The 18,637-nt window shown below is 42.5% G+C and overlaps 1 long non-coding RNA gene across 1 annotated transcript in view; it reads right to left on the minus strand.

Moving 5' to 3' along the window:
* Positions 1 to 18,226, minus strand: part of LOC120384320 — a 40,508-nt gene extending 22,282 nt beyond the window's left edge. Inside the window, exons 1-2 of the long non-coding RNA XR_005588752.1 lie at positions 18,141 to 18,226; positions 101 to 202 (exon numbers count right to left, since the gene is read on the minus strand). This is a non-coding gene — a long non-coding RNA (uncharacterized LOC120384320). The remainder of the gene's footprint in view (positions 1 to 100; positions 203 to 18,140) is intronic.
* Positions 18,227 to 18,637: the final 411 nt, after the last annotated feature.

The raw sequence follows: 18,637 nt of genomic DNA on the forward strand, positions 1-18,637 counted from the left end.
AGAAATAAACAATTTGCAGTGCCACAAACACTAAATTGATGCCTGAGGTTAAAAGAGTGAAGTCCAAAGAAGCAGAAAGCAGATGTAAATTAGAGCTTACCATTTAAATATGCATGTTGAAAAGAATTCAGTAGAATGGACCCAAGTCTTCCATGTTTCCAGGCAAAGATCAGCTTTTTAATACTTGTTGAGTCATGCCATGCTAGTGGAAAATAAACACAGATAATCCTGCTGCAGACCATTAATGGAATAATGAGATGCCATTAAAATGTAAAATACAAATTTAATTAAGCATAGTTTGAGCATGATTGGCATGAGGGGGGGGGGAACCACCTATGTCTTCAGTATTTGTTCAGTTCATTAAATTGTTTTGCAAAATCTTAAACCTTTAATCTGAATATTCAGTGGTTAGCTTTAGTTCATGAATTATCCATGAGCAACTTTATCTTCTGCTCTTCCAAATAGAAACCTTCAGGAAAGGCTGGTAGAAAATGGACAAAGAGATTCACACTGAAAGAGGCTTGGCTAGTAGGTTGTTTTTTTTTTCTGTTTCATCTCTGTTAATCTTGGGGGTAACCCCAACGCAGACATAATTTGAAGCTGCTGCTAAACAGCTTTCAGTTCTCCTACTACATTAATAGGAGCATTGCCAGCAGATGGAGGGAAGTGATTATTCCCCTCTATTCAGCACTGGTGGGGCCACATCTGGAGTACTGGGTCCAGTTTTGGGCCCCCTACTACAGAAAGGATGTGGACAAATTGAGTGCAAAGGGCCATAACTTAGTTTGTGAATCTACTTCATTGACCCTATAGAGCAGTGTTTCTCAAATGTGGCCACCATGGCCACATGTGGCCACCAGGGATTTTGTTGCAGCCACAGCCTCTTGGAAAGTGATGGGGCAAGGACAGCGGGTGGAGCCTCCCTTTGGGGGGCTTGCCCCTGGGTCCAACCTTCTGCCTGCACACTCCCATGGCTGGAGCCCCAAGACCCTCTGCCCGCCCCCGGGGCCAGAGCCACAAGGGCCCCGCTCCTGGAGAACATCCCCTCCGCCCTGGCCGCAGGAGCCCCGGGACGGCTGCAGCCCCAAACTTCCTCCACCCCCCGCCACGCCTAGAGGAGCCTGGGGCTGGCCACAGCTGCGCCCTGCCTCCCTTCCCTGAACCCAACCCGCCCAGGGGAAAAGCATCTGTTAGAAGATGCTTTTGATATGTTCCATGCAGGTTCCAGGGTGGCAGAGGCGGTGGTATGGTACTGTATGTGCCTCCTCAGCTGCCCTGGAACATGCATAGGGCATAATAAAGCAAAAACTTCACAGCCAAACCCTGCAACCTGGGGTCCGGCGGCCGCAGGGAGCCTTCCTTGGCCTATTATACCCTCCATCCATGTGATCGGGGGTGGGGAACCAGTGGAGCTGCAAACTCCAGAGGAGCAGGCAGCCAGTGTGAGTTTCCCACCTTCCCAGGGGCTGTGAGCTTCAGGCTTCTGGCTTCATCTCTGGGGTGGCGGGCTCTGTCCTCTGGCGACCCGGCAGCAGACTCCATTACATCTACAGAGCTTCAGCCTCTGGTCCCAGCCCCGCGCTCACCACCCCATAGCCCCTGGGTCCTACTGCCTCCGTTGGCCCCCCACTGTCTTCCTACCCACCTCCCCATCCAGGGCTTAATTTGCCCTCCAGCTTGCCAGGGCTGAGTAAGTCTGTTGTGAAAAGTAGTATGTGTATGTTTGTTACTATCACTTTCCACTGTCTTCTAGCTCTCGTCTGCTGCTGTGAAAAGTGATAGTAACAAACATACACATACCACTTTTCACAGAAGCAGACTTACTAGCTAGCAACTCATAAAAAAGCAACCAAAAAAGGACAAAAGACAAGAACCTGCAAAGTACCTTGTTGGTGTTTCTATTCTGTTTAGATCCAGTAAAGAATACAGACAACTGTACATTATTTTTATTATTAGGTCTTCAAAAACCCTACGTAAATAAATTACACTGATTTGGACCTGAATAAATGCATATTTATTTGTTTTTCCTGAAGTGAATTAAGTATTGTAGGAAAAATTGTCAGAGCGGCCACCAGCAAGAGTTGGTGGCTGCACTCTGAGGCCACCAAAATTTTTGTTGTGAGAACCCCTGCTATAGGGTGTATTCTTCACAGACCACGTGAAGGTTATTAATAGTATTTGAACTAGTTGATCCAAGTGTTTCCAAAGACCCCTGCTAGGGGAAAACACCTTCTCAGTTGGGCTTGATTAAGGCTTGAAAAGTGCTAGCACATTGTGCTGAATTCATTTGCTGAAGTACTGAGGCTCCGAGTTAGCTGAGTTGCTGATAACTGATTAGGGCTAGATGGTAATTCATGTGGAAAAAAGTATTCTAGATAAAAAAAATAATAATGCCTTGATTCATTGTCCTTAGGGAGGTCTAAACTTGCCTCCTATATACACATGAAATTGTTAAGTGCAAAATAATTATGAATAAAATTGTCCTGATAGACTTATAATAATAACAACTATAAGCTTAAGAAAACAATCTAAGAGTGTAGCTAATATCAACAGGAATAGCCAGGGAGGGAAGCATAACTATCTGGAAGCACATGCATTCATTAAATTAGTATCGCTCATTTTCATAGATGCAAAACTCTACAGTTTTGCATCATTAAATTATGCGTTCTTGCACAGTATTAATAGTGTACCCATGGGTTCTGATGTGTTGATTCAACACTCTGGAGGCCTTGCTTGAAGATCTCACTGTGCTTCCGAGACTGCTATGCAGATGCAGTATGAGATAGTTCCCTATGCTTGCAGCAAGAAATGATCATACTAGGAGTTTCTAGGCCTTGCGTCTCCAGAGAAAGCACATTCCTCCTCTGTACCAGATACTGTTTTGATTAAAGGAATCACTGGTACATATCTGGCTTGATTCTCAGCTGGCGTCAATCAACACAGCTCCATTCGCTTCAAGGGAATGTCAATTGACACCTGCAGAGGATCTGGTCTACAGTCAGCAACTGATCAAAAACCCGCATCAGTAGGGACCTCTTTTAGGCAGGATGGATCTAGTTATTCTAGCTCTGGGCTGTTATTTTTCCTAGGAGAAACAGGAGCCCCAGAAATCATTTTAAGACATCCTCAGATCTGGGAAGATTCTTCCAGCTATTTTGCTCCATTATCAATGCTATTGGGATCTGAAGTGAAAGAACCTTTAGGGAGATTTGTGCAACACTTTAAAATAACTATTGTAAATCCACTTAGCTATGAATTTCATCCGCATTTACTAGGATAGTTGCCCATTAAAAATGATAATACTTTATTTAATACATTAGCTTTCATCTGAGGAGCCCAAAATACTTTGGGTGAGATTCTGTGCTATGCCGCTAAGAAGCACAGCAGAGAACTCACAGTGCAGCGGGGAGGCAGGGGGATTAAGGTGTCTCTAAACCATATTTTAGGAGTGATCTGCAGGCCAAAGTGTATTATGGAATAATGGCATCCTGTCTCCGGTTGTCTATGAGGCACAGCACTGTCCAATCGCTGCAATGTTACATGCTGCAGCCTCGCCACCAAAATTCCACTCCCATCCTGGCATACTCCTTACACTGGAGTGTGTGATGGGCTGTTTTCCTCAGTTCCTGCACTAAGGAAACTCTCCCTTAGCATCACATGGGGCTTTAAGAGTCCCTTTAACCAGCATGGAGCAGAGATAAGAATGTTGCCCTTTCTGATTACTAATTAATTAAGCCTCATCATACTCCTGTAAGGTAGGAAAGATTTATTATTCCCTTTATACAAATAGGGAAATAGGAGCCCAAAGTGGTTAAGGCTATTTTTTTTTATTGGGCACTGTGACACATGGCCAGAAAAGGTTAAGCAGCTTGCCGGCTAATTGACCCAAAATCAACCTTTTCGGGACATATTGGTAGATAATGTTTGTGATTTGTGTGATTATTGCTAGAGGTTAACAATGTAATCAAACAGTCCCTGTCTATGCTGTATTCTGTTAATTCAGAGATCAAAAGGAGATCTTAACATTTAAATGAACTGTAAACGTAGTGCTATCACTGTATTCATTTCTCTTTGAAATGTATAGCAAATCACCTGTGAATGGTGGAAAACACAGGCAATTGCCTTATGTTAACCCCTGTAGCTAATTACCGATGATGTTTAGGAAATAGATCTACTTCAAAGTATTAATGATTGCCTATTGTTCACCTAAGAACTCTGAGCTGTCAAGAGAAGGCCTGGAACTGTATAAAAAACCCTTGAGCCCTGATCCTTTTTATCTCAGATCTGCTTGATGCTTCATGCGGGGGAAGCTTGAGTTGTAAAACGGAGATCTCCAGTCCCATCTGGATCACCCTAAATATGAACATTGGACTATAACCTATGGACTAATTCTGAAAGAACTCTTTGCAACTACAAAGCTCACCATCCCTACTATGATTCTGATCTTAGAACTGTACTCAGGTCTGTATGTATACTGATCTTTTAACCAACTCTCTCTCTTTTCTGTTTAATAAATTTTAGTTTGGTTAATAAGAATTGGCTGTAAGCATGTATTTGGGTAAGATCTGGAATATTCATTAACCTGGCAGGTAATGTATCCGATCCTTTGGGATTCATACAACTTTCTTATATGATGAATACGATTTTCATTAATCCCCATGATATTTGACTTGGGTGTCTGGATGGAGGCCTAAGGCTGGGTTGCTTTAAGGGAACTGTGTTGTTGGCTTCTGGGGAACCACTAAAGTATTACAGAAGTTGTTTTGTGCTGGCTTAGTAACTCTAAGGATTGGAATAGCCCACAGTTTTGGAGATTGCCTGCCCCATTCTTTACATTTTACCCTAACTGAGTAATCTCAATGTGGCTCTCTGGAACCCCAGTCACAGGCACATAAAAGTGCATTTGTTTGCAGTTACACAGGCATTTATAATGATTGCCTTGTACAAATTAGGCAGCACACAAATATGGCCAGTTAGACACGGAACTAAACCATTTGTGTGCACAAATACGGAGCTGGGCATGCAGCCACACAATGATGCATACCAATCAGCACAAAATTGCACACACGTTTTTTGAAAGTCAGGCCCCAAGGTCATGTCTAGATTAGAAATTAAGCTGGGATGCTGGCATGTTAGCTAGCATGTGCCAAATAGCAGGTTTTAATAGTCTAGAGTAGACAAAGCCTTTAATGTGTGCTGCACTGGTTGATTTAAAGCCTAAGTCTATGTGACCTTTTCTGCACGGGACTTTTCAAACATTCTAGTTTGTACATATGAGCTAGAGCATGCTAATATCACACCTTTAAATTCTAGTGATTCACCTAAGACCACCAAGCAAATGAGTGCCAGGATCAAAACCCGAACCCCAAGAATTCCAACTCCTAAGCCCTGCTCTAACCATTAGACAACACTGATCAGTAAGAACTGTTGACACATCAGTAGTACCTGGTTACCACAAACTCTATATTTAAGTAGCATTTTTTGTAATAATTAGGGCCAGATTGTAGCTTCGAAGGCAAGGTTTGCAAAGGAGGGCACACAGAAGGGCTGTACCATACCAGGAGTCCACATAGCTGCTCTGCCGCCATTTTGCACCAAAGTAAATAACTGCACAAGGTACAGAACAAGAAGAAAAATTAGAATCTCCACCTTTTGCAGCTTCCCATCACTACATCTGGGTGATTCCCCCACCCTCAAGAGACCATCCCTATTGTGCACTGAAGCAGCTTCTCGGAAGGAGTTCAGTTTGCTTTCAAGACAGATTTCTTTTAGTTCTTTATTCTACTTTCTTCTCTCCTGGAGGATGGTGTGGGAAGCAGTTAAGTAAATAATTAAACCATGATAGAGAGTGGAACAAGTGACATTTCTGCCTTCTCTTTGCAGTCATCTGTCAAAGTTCAGGTTGCAGAGAATTAGAAAGCTTGAAGAAATAGTGGTTCAATGTCCCTGGAAGACAGAACTCCTCAGAGTGACTGGCTCACTGTCGGTTTATAACCTGGAGCATGAAGTCTTTTAAATCCTCTGTAATTTTTCAACTGCAAGGGATTTGGGGATCTTATCAGTGAAGAAATAATATTGTTAAGGTTTCTTTCCAGCAAATGTTCCAGTCTTCATTTCAAATCCGTGAACTCCTTGCTTTGTTTAGGCTTGTCTAATATTTTAAATTTTGAAAAAGTTTTGGGAATGGAAATGATATAGTTCATGTGCTACCTGGATTTGGAATTAGCAGAAGAGTCTCTTGTGTTATTGTCTAGAAGCACAGAATTACACACAAACATCCCCAGCTATCTGAAATTAACCAGAATACTTAATAAAGGAAATAGCAGCATTGCCTCACCAGAATATTTAATAAATGGAACAGCCTGACTTCCAATAGCATATTTCCACCAATGTGCCATACCGAATCAGAATATGGGCCCCCCTCCAATATGCTGGCTCTGAAAGTGGGCCCTAACTAATGACTCAGAGGAAGACAATGCGTCCCATTGTAACGTTCATTGTGAATGTTTAGTGTGGCCCTAGTGGTGATATAGAAAAGAGGTAAGAAGGATATAGGAAATAAAGACAGGTCACCTAGGTCACAGTAAGAACATAAGAACATAAGAAAGGCCGTACCGGGTCAGACCAAAGGTCCATCTAGCCCAGTATCTGTCTACCGACAGTGGCCAATGCCAGGTGCCCCTGAGGGAGTGAACCTAACAGGCAATGATCAAGTGATCTCTCTCCTGCCATCCATCTCCATCCTCTGACGAACAGAGGCTAGGGACACCATTCTTACCCATCCTGGCTAATAGCCATTTATGGACTTAGCCACCATGAATTTATCCAGTCCCCTTTTAAACATTGTTATAGTCCTAGCCTTCACAACCTCCTCAGGTAAGGAGTTCCACAAGTTGACTGTGCGCTGCGTGAAGAAGAACTTCCTTTTATTTGTTTTAAACCTGCTGCCTGCTGTCATAGGTTTCTACTCTCCACATGCATCCTGTCCCCCACATTATAAAGGCACCTATCCATCCGTGCACTGCAGTTCAAGAAAGAAAATTCCTTACCTTCACGTACTCTACTTACATCAGAAGGCATGAGATTTTACCATGCTTACTTTGGAAAGGGACCACTCAGTGCCACAAAAATAAATCTACTCACAGTACTGCAGGCAGAGAGCTTGCTGCTTTATTTAACTGCATCACAGAAAGCGAGGGAGAAAACTCCCAATGACTAAACAGGAAATAAAGGAAGAGTGGTGCCTGTCCCCATCCCATAATACTCTGGGTAACCCAGTTAACCCTATCATATTCACCTTACTACATTTACTGAAAAATTGCTTCTGGTCATAAAATTAACCAGTGTTTTGAAAAATCCAGCCATATTATTTGACCTGACTCCCTGCATCAGGGAGTTCCAAGGCTCAACCACATGCTGCATGCAAAAGCACACAATAGAAGAGCTTATTTCTGTTAGTCACCTAAGTAATATTCCTGAGTATTTCAACTGGAAAGAAAGCCAGCAATGAACTGCAGTGATGATACAAGTTATGCAAGTTAGATTAGTTGCTGTGAAATGCTACATATTATTTTTGCAGAGGCTATTTAATGTCCCCAAGCTAACTGCATCTGCACAAAGGATTTCTGTAACTGTAACTTATGGTCATGTTTACCACATCCCCACCTGACTATGTGAATAATAACTTGTGTTGCTGCTATAGCTGTTCCGTAATAAAGCTGCAAATAGATATTTCTACAGCTCATCAACTGAAATAACACCCACATCTGTGTGGCTTGAGAAATGCAGCATTTCCAATGTAACCTTCAGAAATCAAAACTGTAGCCTCCAAACACAGAAGAATCAAATGCTAAGCACATCATCTCATCCAGGAAAAAGGTTATTATTAAATGTTTTCAATATATTTAATCTAGGAATGGATTTATAGTATTAATCAAAGCTGTGTTCTGGCTAGTCTGCTAACATTGCTCATTGCAGCACTGTTATTCTGGATACGCACGCAGAGAGAACACAAAAGGTCTTGGCATTTGAGAGACTGATAAAATTTAATTTGTCTGTTTGTGTGATAAACACTCCCGACATATCAAAATGTAGGGAAAAATATTAAATCCCACAAACAATATGGTTAATGCAGGATTAAACCTTGGGCCTGTCTACTCACCAGGGAGAGTTTAGGGACATAATCTAAAAAAATTCAGGGCCTGATCCAAATCCTATAATATCAGTGGCAAGACTCCAGCTGATTCCAATGGGCTTTGGATCAGGCTCTCAACCAGTAGAGGCAATAGACTGAGGAATTGTCACAACTATACTTCGGCTCTGGAGGGCTTGTTTCTTGTTTCCTGCTATGATCAAGGGAGGAGGGAGAAAAGGGGATATAACCATCTTTTAAAGAGCACTTCAGAATAAGCAGAGGTGGGTATTGTGCTGTGTTGGTGTTAACAGCCATAACAAAATCTGGGGGATGAATTGCTGATTTTGATTATAACCAGGGGAAAAGAAAAGAAAGCCTGCAGGAAATCTGTCGATGCCTGTTATGAACTGGAATATAATATGGATGATTGTTCTGGGAACAATGAATGTATTGGGAAAGCATCACCATGCTATGATCACTGCAGTGAATAGCGTGAGAAAATTATATGATTATGTTGTCTCGGCTCAACACTGTGTTTGCAGGTCAAATGATCACTTAGCTTTTCATTAGGCTCTCAGGACCTCAGGTTATTGCCAGTAGTAGGATCTCTGGACTGTAACTAAGGAGCTTATTTTCCTGAAATTTCCAATCCTATTTTGCAAGATCTGGATAGCATGGTGTAGTTCAGATAAGCATACTTTCAACTGCTTATCTTTACTTAACCTCGGCCTTTTCTCTTTCACCCCCATTACTAGTTGACAGTTGCTTGTTGATTTCAATGAGTGTTGGGCACATAAATACCTTTGAGGATCAGGGCCTAGATTCCTAATCTTTGAAAAAGCTGTTTTAAGTCCTACCATCCCAGTCCCTGATTGCCACGTTGGAGTAGCTGGTCCATGCATAAGTCTTTAAATGTTACCACCACCAAGAAGCACATCAGGATATTATTTACCAGTAGAAAGTGTCAGAGAAACCACATAACACCGGAAATAGCTTTCATAGGGATTTCCAAAAACTGTCAGATGACAAACCCACAGCAAAATCCTCAAACTGTAAAGAAATCAGCTAGCACATCTCTCTATAACAGAGGACTCCCTGCCTGGAAATTTCTGAACAATAAAAATGTAATTGTACTTCTCTGGTATATCTTATTCAGTATTTGTCTTTTGTCTTTTTCCCCCCCAATGTGGTTAATTTTTTGCATGTATCATATTCTTCCCCCCATGACACAAAGCTGTAATTCCCTTCAATTTGCAGATTCTGTAATTAGCTTCATGGTATAGCCACTGTCTAACCTGGAACACTGCTAGCCACACTGGAGAATGTAGGGCTTTGGCTTTAACACGCTCCAGATAGTTGTTGCTCACCATTGTTTCAATTTAGCATGAATGGCCCACTATTTCTCTAGGGATGGTGTTAAATAGATAAATAAATAAATAAACCTTGCAGGAAATCCTGGTCCTGGTGAAAGGCAAAAATTCAAAGGGGGGCTGGGATTTCACATTGTTATGACAAGAAAAACTGGAGTGTAACGTTAAATATGTTCTAATCACGGTGGCTAATTACAAAGAATATATTGCAATTAAAACAAATCAGTGAGGTGCACAGCAAATAAAATACAACAAAAGAGTCATTAGGGAACAGACAGCTGTCCTCTTGACAGTCTGATGTTTCAGCATATGACAGGAAATGCTGCTCACCAGGTAGGTCAGAGATTCACGATGTCATTCTAAAGCAAATTCCTTTGATTGGGAAAGGCCCTGATCCATAACCTATTGAAGTCAATGAAATGCTTTCCCTGGAGTTTAATGGGCTTAAGATCAGGCCCAAATTTGTCAATTTAAAAACAAGCCAAGAAAAATGGCATTACAATAACTATAAAAGTGCCTGCCTTTCTCATGCATTCAGATAGTGAGCTGCATGCCCCAGCTGCATGAAACATACTAGTTTCACTCTGAAGCAATATCACTGGTTTCACTCTTTTAAAAAAAATCATTTTGCCATCATGTCATCTGGTCCCATGGTCATAAGTACTCATGTGATCATAACTGAAAGTATGTAACTATACACTTCATGACATGATTCAGTATGGAGCTCATCTGTTTGCTACACAATAATACAAAAATGATCATGTCAATGATTATAATGGACAAACCCACAGCTAGATGAGTAGCTATGAAGAGATGTTATTGTAAATACAAATATACACAAGGTTTTGTTGTTTTTTTAAATAGTTGCTTGCTAATAAAGTGCAAATGGTCCCACCTTTTTGGTCTCTACTGCACTGATAATCGTAACCCTGACTAGCAGGCTTGTATCATTTCCCTTGCAGCATGTAGTTACAACGCCAAAGCTAGTGTTGTGAAAATGGGCCTGCTACAGTAAATGAACTTTGCTTTTCATGAAGCTAGAGTGTGGGAATTGAAGACTCCAAAAGAAATAAGATTCGCTGAAATACATTCCTGAGGTGTCACAGACACTTTTGGACATTTATCCTGGCAAACAACTGGCTGTGTGGCTAAGTTTAAACATAAGTATCTCTTCATTGCTAAACTTTATTCTTTGAATAATATCATGCTTAATAATACTCACATCCACAAACACGGAGATCTCTTCCCTTTACTCTTTAAAATCCTTCTGAAAGAGCCATCCGCATTAGTGAGTTACAGGCTAGAAAAAATCACTATTTCTTCAAGAAAAACCAATACAGTTATTGAGCTAGATTAGGACAGAAAATGCATTTGAAATAGAAAATAAAAAAACTCTGTCCTTTGCCCCACTCTAACTTGAAAACTATCAGTTCAGTGTGTATCAACTTTTCTTTAAAAATAAAAATCTTTTCCAAGTTATGACCTTCTATGCTGTACTTTAGCTCAGAGTGAAGTTTTATGGCCTTTGGAAATAAGAGGTTTATGATAGAAATATTGACATAGCGTTAGCTTCAGCAGCACTTGAATGTACCCCTGCTGTTTTGTGACTAATTCCCCATGCGATATTATTATTAGAGTGGCTCAGGGATTTTTTGATTAAATGGTTGGGGTTTTATTTATAGGAAAAAGCCTATCTATTTAAACTTATACTTTTCACAGGAAAGGGCTGCTTTCAGTGAACTTTTCATTATGAAAATACTTCTGAATAAAAAGTGTTGACATTGTCAATAAGTTTTGTTTAAACCTTTTAGAAACAAAAAGCTCCAGTTTTCCAGTTCAAAATGGCTTCCCTCCTCCCCTCCCACCAGCCCAATTTTCAGTTCAGAAAAATGACCTCTTTGTCCCAGTGAGAGATGGGAAAAAATTTCAAAATCTCAAAAATGTGCACTGGACAGGAAAACCATGTCCCATCCAGCTCTAAGTATTATGAATGGGCAGGTATGAGGAAAATCTCTCAAGAGCTTTTTATATATATATACACAATCGATATTGGGGGCAATTGACCAAGGATGGAATTATTTTGTATCCACTCTTCCCATATTTTTTGGACAGAGATACATACAGACCAAATCGGTCAAAGAGCTGAGGCAACAAATTAAAATCCTGATCTCTTTCGTGTCTTATAGTGCCTGGAAAACAAGTGTATCCGCAATAGAAAAGTGTTTACAATGCATCTGGATGTTTTCTGTAAGATTTAAAATACTGTCATTTTTGGACTTTGCTGTACAGGAGATACTTACTGGGTTCAAACAATTCTCACACTTCTTTTGTTCCCCTATGTTGGTTCATCACACTCGACAGTATACTATGGATTTGCTATTCAAAACCAGCTTTCCTTTACATAGGAGCTGCCGCAGTGGGTCAGACTAGTGGTCTATCTAGCCCAGTATCCTGTCTCTGACAGTGGCCAGGACCAGAGCTTCAGGGAAAATGTATAGAATAGGGTAATTCTGAGGGATCCGCCCTGTCTTCCACTCCTGGTTTCTGGTATTCAGAACTTTAGGATCTCGCCAAGCATGGGGTTGCGATCTTGGCCAATAGCCATTGATGGAGCTGTCCTTCATGAACGTATCTAGTTCTTTTTTTTAACCCATTTGTACCTTTGGCCATCACAACATCCCATGGCTATGTGTTCCACAGGTTAGTTGAGTGCTGTGTGAAAAAAGTACTTTCTCTTGTTTGTATTAAACCTGCTGCCTGTTAATTCCATTGGGAGACTGCTTTTAATTCTGTGTTGTGGGAAAGGATTTGTGACTGGGTTCCTGGATGGATCACATGGAGAATGCCACACTCAGGGCAAACTGCAAGAAATAGCACAGACAATCCCCCAAACTGGGGGGTTATTCTATAATTAGACTCGCCAAGGCAGTAACAAAGGAGCTTCTGCAGTACCACACTGATGAACCAGAAGCCAAACACAGTCCCCTTTAGGCATCCCAGCCCTTGACTTCCATCCAGACAAACAGAGGTTACTGAAAACCCATTTCACTACATGTGAGGTTCTTACTAATCCCACAGGATTAGACATGTCCCCTCAGATCAATATGTATCTCAGATCGTACCCAAATACCACTCTGTCAGCCAATCCTTAGTAAACTGACTAAAGATTTATTAATAAAAAAGAAGAGAGTTATAAATGGTTAATAGATCATACATATAGAAATGGTTGCTAAGTCTTTACATCAGGTTTGTAGCAGTGGTGGAATAGACTGCTGGTTTGCAAAAGTTTCTGTGGTAACTTCCGAATGATTGGAAAGGTCCTCAGTCCATCTTCCAAGATGTTCCTTTTAATTGTAAATCCACAGTCCAGAGAATTAGAGCAGGGAAGAGGCAAAATGGAGATGTCTCGGGTGTCTTTTTAGACCCTCCGCCACATGCATGGAAAATTACTGGCCCAAGATGGAGTCCAGGGTCACATGAGCATGGTAAGTTACTGGTAAAAGATGGCGTCTTAGGTCACATGTCCTCGTCACATGTCCTTACATCATTTACTGAATCACAAGAATGGCCATTGGCTCCTTGCTGTCTGAGGCATCCACAGGAAAAGCTATCTGGGCGGGATGAGTTTCTTCTATGGCCCATTGTGACAGTGTCCTTAATAGGCCATCAACACAAAGCCATCTATCCATCATGTAAATGGGGGTGTCACCCGGAACAAAACACATGTTTGCGGTACTAATCGTAGCCAATATTCATAACTTTAGATACAAAGAAGAAGTGGGACCGCTTAAAACTTTGAACGGAGTGGAGATTAGGGATAATCTTGGAATGGCACAATATCTATCTGAAATATTTTTTTGCTCTCTTCAATCAATGAATGAATGAAGGGGGAATGAATATACAGGGACCGATGAATGGAAGGATATGGGGGGTAGGGATATATGGTATCGAGGTGAAAAGCAAAACTTGAAACAGCTAATTAAAGTAAAATGGATAATCTTAATCTAATTCTCACTAGGAACTATTGAAGTGATATATTAGCTAGCTTAGCCGTGAATTTTTTTAAAAATCTAAATTATTGGATTGATGATTGGGAGACTGGATAATGTATTTCCTAAGTTATCAAAAAGAAGGGAGAAAAAAAAACCGGTGACTACTAACCTAACAGTAGTTTAGTTGTATGTAATGCAAAAAAAAAAAAAATTTTAAAAGAGAGGAGAGCGAGAGAGAGGCAGGAGATGGGAGGTGGATGGATATGGATTGGGATTTACAGAGTGGATTATCACCAACCATCGCCAAAAGTTTTGATCTTTTTTTTTTTTTTAGATTTTAGACAAGGGCAATGGATCTAATATATCTAGATTTCAGTAAGATTATTGATGAACGTTTGCGCTGGTTAAATAATGGTTATTAAGAAATAGGATGGAAAAAATGAAAATCCAGAGGAGGATAAGGGGGAGGGAAGGGGAGACTGCAGAGGGAGGGGGAGGAGGGGGGAACTGGGGGGTCAGGTGGGAGGGTCACAAGGTTGGTTCTGGTGGTTTTTTTTTCAGTTTATTTTATTTCAATCTATTTGCAATTTTGAGAGGAGAACCATGAGGTTTGTGGGGGGGAAACAGTTGGTTGGGAGAGACAGTGGGGGAGGGAAAAGGATATCGATCCGGGAGATCCTCCAGGATGAATTTGATGATAGGAGTGTATGAAAGTATTAGTAACAGGATGTATAGTGAGAAGTTGTTATTTAAGTGTAGAAGAATAAAGAGATTAACATTAGGAGCTAAAGGGAAGCACTAGTTAAGGAACAAGTAAGGAGGGAGGAGAAGGAGATGACTGAGATGGGTCAATGTGATGATGGCAGGCAATGTGAGCAGGGTGTTAAAGCAGCAAGAAAGCAAGCATTAGGATGGATTAGGGAGGGTAGGTGAGGTAGTAGAGGAGTGTAGCTAGTGCGTTATATAGTCCCATTAAGAGATTTTGTGAGTTGTGTGTTGGAGTATTTTGTGCAGTTTGTTTAAAGATGTGAATATAAGGAAAATGGGGGAAAAAGAGGTACAAAGAAAAAAGGGAGAACTGGAAGGGGGCCTGGAAGGCCTGAGGAGAGAAAGGAGACTTGTTTTCTTTAAGAAATTTAAGGGATAGAATAGAGGATAGAGATACACTATGAGAGGATAATATTAGAGGGATAAATAATTAGGAGAGGAGAGATTTTGATCAGCTCAGAAATACAACGGGACACGAGACATAAGATGGAAAAATAGGAAATTAGAAAAAATAGAAGAAAATTCAGGAGTGGGTAACTACTAGTCAGAAGGGGAGGACACACTACACCTAGGGGGAAACAGGACCTGAAAGGAAGACTATGAAGATAAATATAGCTAGGAAGTGGTATGGAGATGGTATGATAGGAGGGTATAGGGTTAATGGGTCAATATTGGTGTATATAGTGGTATGTATCAATGATATGAATGAATTGTTATTTTTAACCTTTTTTGGTATGGTTGTCTTGCTGGCCCTTGCTCGTGAGGAATTTGTCGCCATCCAGGGGTGGCTGGGTCGGGGAAGGGGTTTTTTGGCTGGGGCCAGGGATGGGCTGTGGGTCTTTTTCAGGGGGGGGGGGGGTCTGATGGGGGTGGGGCATCGGGCAGGGGGAGAGTGGGGATGATGTGGCCTGCATCTTGCAGGAGATCAGATGATATTCATGATTATTGATCTATGATTCTATGATTCTATGATACGTGGATTTAACCAGGATAATAATAATATTTGATAGACTGTAACTCTTCCATTGACACCTTACATGATGCACTTTGTCCAAACTGTATGGTAATTGGGTAACAGCAGTTTTTTTATACAGCACAGGGTAAATAACGCTTCTTGCGCATATACAACATCCTACTTGCAAATATAACCTTTTCATGTCCTAAGACGAGCATGGACAGAATCTATCCACTCTACATCCAAGTGCTAGTGCTTGAAAAGTGCAAATACAGCTTTCTCCATGCACAGAATTGTGCCTGTACAAAAGGAAGCTGGGTTGTGTTCCTATTGGGAACTAGCTGCAGGAGCCTGATTTTCAGAGGTGCTAAGCTTCTGCAGCCTCCACTAGCAGCAGGTAGAATTCTGCATGCTCAGCTCTTCTGAAAATTACATTCTGTGTAGGTGTGTGAATCTTTAAAATAGGACAATGTCAGGCTCTGAGTTATAGGCAGTCAGGCCTGGTGGTTGGAGTCAGCCGTGCAGTCAGAACTGAACTGAAGTCAGAGCTGAAATCAATGTCCAGCGGACAGGCTGGGGTTGAGAACTGAGGTCAGCATCCACAGATGAGCCAAATCAGGATTGGAGTCAGGTCGAAGCCAAAATGGAGTCAGTCCAAGGGTCTGGGGGTCACAAGAAGGCTTCAGAGCTGGAGCAAGGTTGGAGTAGGGTGCGAACAAGGCTGAAGCAGGTTGGAGGAGGGCTCGGCAAGGCTGGGGCAGGAACAGGAACTGGATCATGGGACTGTCTGGAAGCCTAGGGAGTCTAACACTGCAAGGCAGCAGGAGAGTTCCTGGCCGGGTAGCGCTGCTGTATAGATTATCTTGCAGCTTTGTGAGATCAGTGAATACCTGTGCCTGGGACTCATCTGGCCCACGCCTTGCCCAGTGATAGCCTTCAGGCATGCTGCAGCAGCCTAAGTCACTGCAGGCTGTGGTTGCAGGGTGAGTCAGTACATTTACTGAGGTTCTGGAGATGATCGAGCAGCCTTGGTCTGGCTGCCATTTTGCCTCACATGAAGTAAAGGAACATCCGAATTTAGTCATCAAAGGACAGGTTGTGTGTGGGGGTTAGATATGCTCTATGTAAGGCTTTGAAAAATCCCTTCTAGGTCTCTGAATAGAGATTGTCCCTCCAAGTGTGTGTGACCCACCCCCAAAGTAAGGCCCGTAGCACAAATGGAAAGATATAAATGTGCAACTTTTCACAGAATTTCTGTTGCTAAGGAAACCAGTTTTCTTGCATGAATCCACAATGGCTGCCTTGTTTGGATTCTCGGCCTCTTTCTCCGCCTCTCAAGGAAAAAAAGAAACCTGTAGAGCAACTAAAATATTCATATAACTTTGTTATTGAGAAGTGAAAAGATCAACAGACATCAGGTTACGACTCTAATGTTCCACTGTGACCTGGGGAACATGGCTGTGACTAGATTCTCTTTTTCTGCCTCTGCAGAGTGCGTCCTGGAGTGAATTATAACTTCCGTCATATGTGAAGGAATAAGGGGCATAATAGGAGAGTTGAAAATAGAAAGAGTAATAGATGCTCTAATTCAGGCCTCAGCCAAAACCTGGTGAAGTCAATGGCAATTTTTCAATAGACTTCAATGGGTTGTGGATCTGGTCCTTTAATGAGGCTTCTCTCATGTGTCTTTTCTTTCTTTAGGCTACATAGGTAACATACATAGAACCAGGGAAATGGAAAACACCTGTTAGTTCATCTAGTCCATCCCCTCGGGAGTGTGGGGCTGTTCTGTATAGCACCGGCTCAGAACACTCAGTAAATGTGCAGCGGGAGCATTAGTACTTCAGGCTTTCATGTCAAGTACTCCACACTGGCTGCCCATCCCTGCATCTGTGATGAGCTGCAGGGCTCCATGCCTCTGCCACCGCTTTCCTCTCCCATGCAGTTGGGCATTCTTGCACTTGCTGTGGTGTCTGTCCTGCTCCATATCCCAGTTTCACAGAATGGCAGGGCATGGACATTGGCTGATGTGTGGGGCACAGTTCTGGGGTAAATGCACCTATATCCCCTTCCACACCTCCACGGTCCACCCCAGGAGTGACCCACCAAGTTTCAGGTCTCCACCCATCACACATCTTTGGGCAGGAGCTCTTAAGGCTGTACAGCTCCCTGCCTTACACTGTGATATCGCCAGCAAGCCTGTCTGCCGAAAGGCCGGCACCTGTGCACTGCTTTCTCTCCGCGGGCTATGCACAGTGCATGGCCAGCAGTTACAAGGTTCCACACAGCTCTTCCTAAGTTCTCACGGTGAACTTGAAACTTGGCTCTCCCGCTCCCTCCGGTTTCTAGACAGGTCGACCCGCTGTGCTTTTGTCTGCTCCTCCTTGCTGGGCTCCTGTCTCAGGTGTCAGCCAGCTGACTTTTCTTAAGCTGTTCATAACTGATTTCCCCTCCCCGCTTTCTTTTCACTGTCCCTTTTCCTGAAACTGCTACGAGACTTTTCTCTGTGCTTTCTCCTTCTCCTGTTCTCACTTTCACGGCTGTTGGCACTTTATTGACAATTCTACTGCCTAGATCCCACACACACTGCCTAGAAACTAGATGGGAGGTAGGCATGGGAGGACCAGGTCTCATGTTCATCCCCATAGATTTTGGAGTGGCCGGGGGTGTGTGAGCGCTCCGCCTACAGACACAGGTGCTGGCACTAGGGGTGCTGCTGCACCCCATGGCTTGAAGCAGTTTCCTTTATATCCAGGATTTACAGTTTGGTTCAATGGCTCTCAGCATCCCCACTATACAAATTGCCCCTGCCTGCAGATCCGCCCCCTAGGTTGTAAAGAGAGAGAACAAACAGGATGGCTATCCAAGGAATAAGTTTTGGTTCCCCTAAGATGTTAGCCAGGTATCCTAGGTACACTCACTTTTTTATGGCACAGATATGACAACAAGATCTTAGCTTTGCGAGCCATCACTGCTTCCTGAACCCATCCAGAAACACTTCCCTGCAGTATATTCTCAAGTTTTCACTGACACGTGCTATCCAATGGACACTCCCATTTGAGGCTCTCCATCTCTTCAGGGCTGTCTCTTTGCAGCGTTTCTCTTTCAGTTCTGTTTTCTGTGCTTCACCAACATTTCACACATTCAGATTCAGAAGCCTTGCCCACACCAAGCTGGTGTCTATCCCACAGCCTTCTTCCTAAAGAAAGTCTTCCATTCCTATTGTCAGTGCAGCTCCACGGCCGATAGCAATGTCGGGAGTGCCAGCGTATGGAGATCCATAGGACTATAGGCATTTTCAGCATCACGTTCTTTAGCCCTGCACAGGGAAGGTCTATATGATGTGTTGGTTAAAACACTTGTGACCGGGGTCACTAGAGGGGCTATCCTGAGAATGCTCAATCAGGGCAAACTGCAA

This window comes from Mauremys reevesii, linkage group 16, assembly GCF_016161935.1.
Source record: "Mauremys reevesii isolate NIE-2019 linkage group 16, ASM1616193v1, whole genome shotgun sequence".
Taxonomy (NCBI): Eukaryota; Metazoa; Chordata; order Testudines; family Geoemydidae; genus Mauremys; species Mauremys reevesii.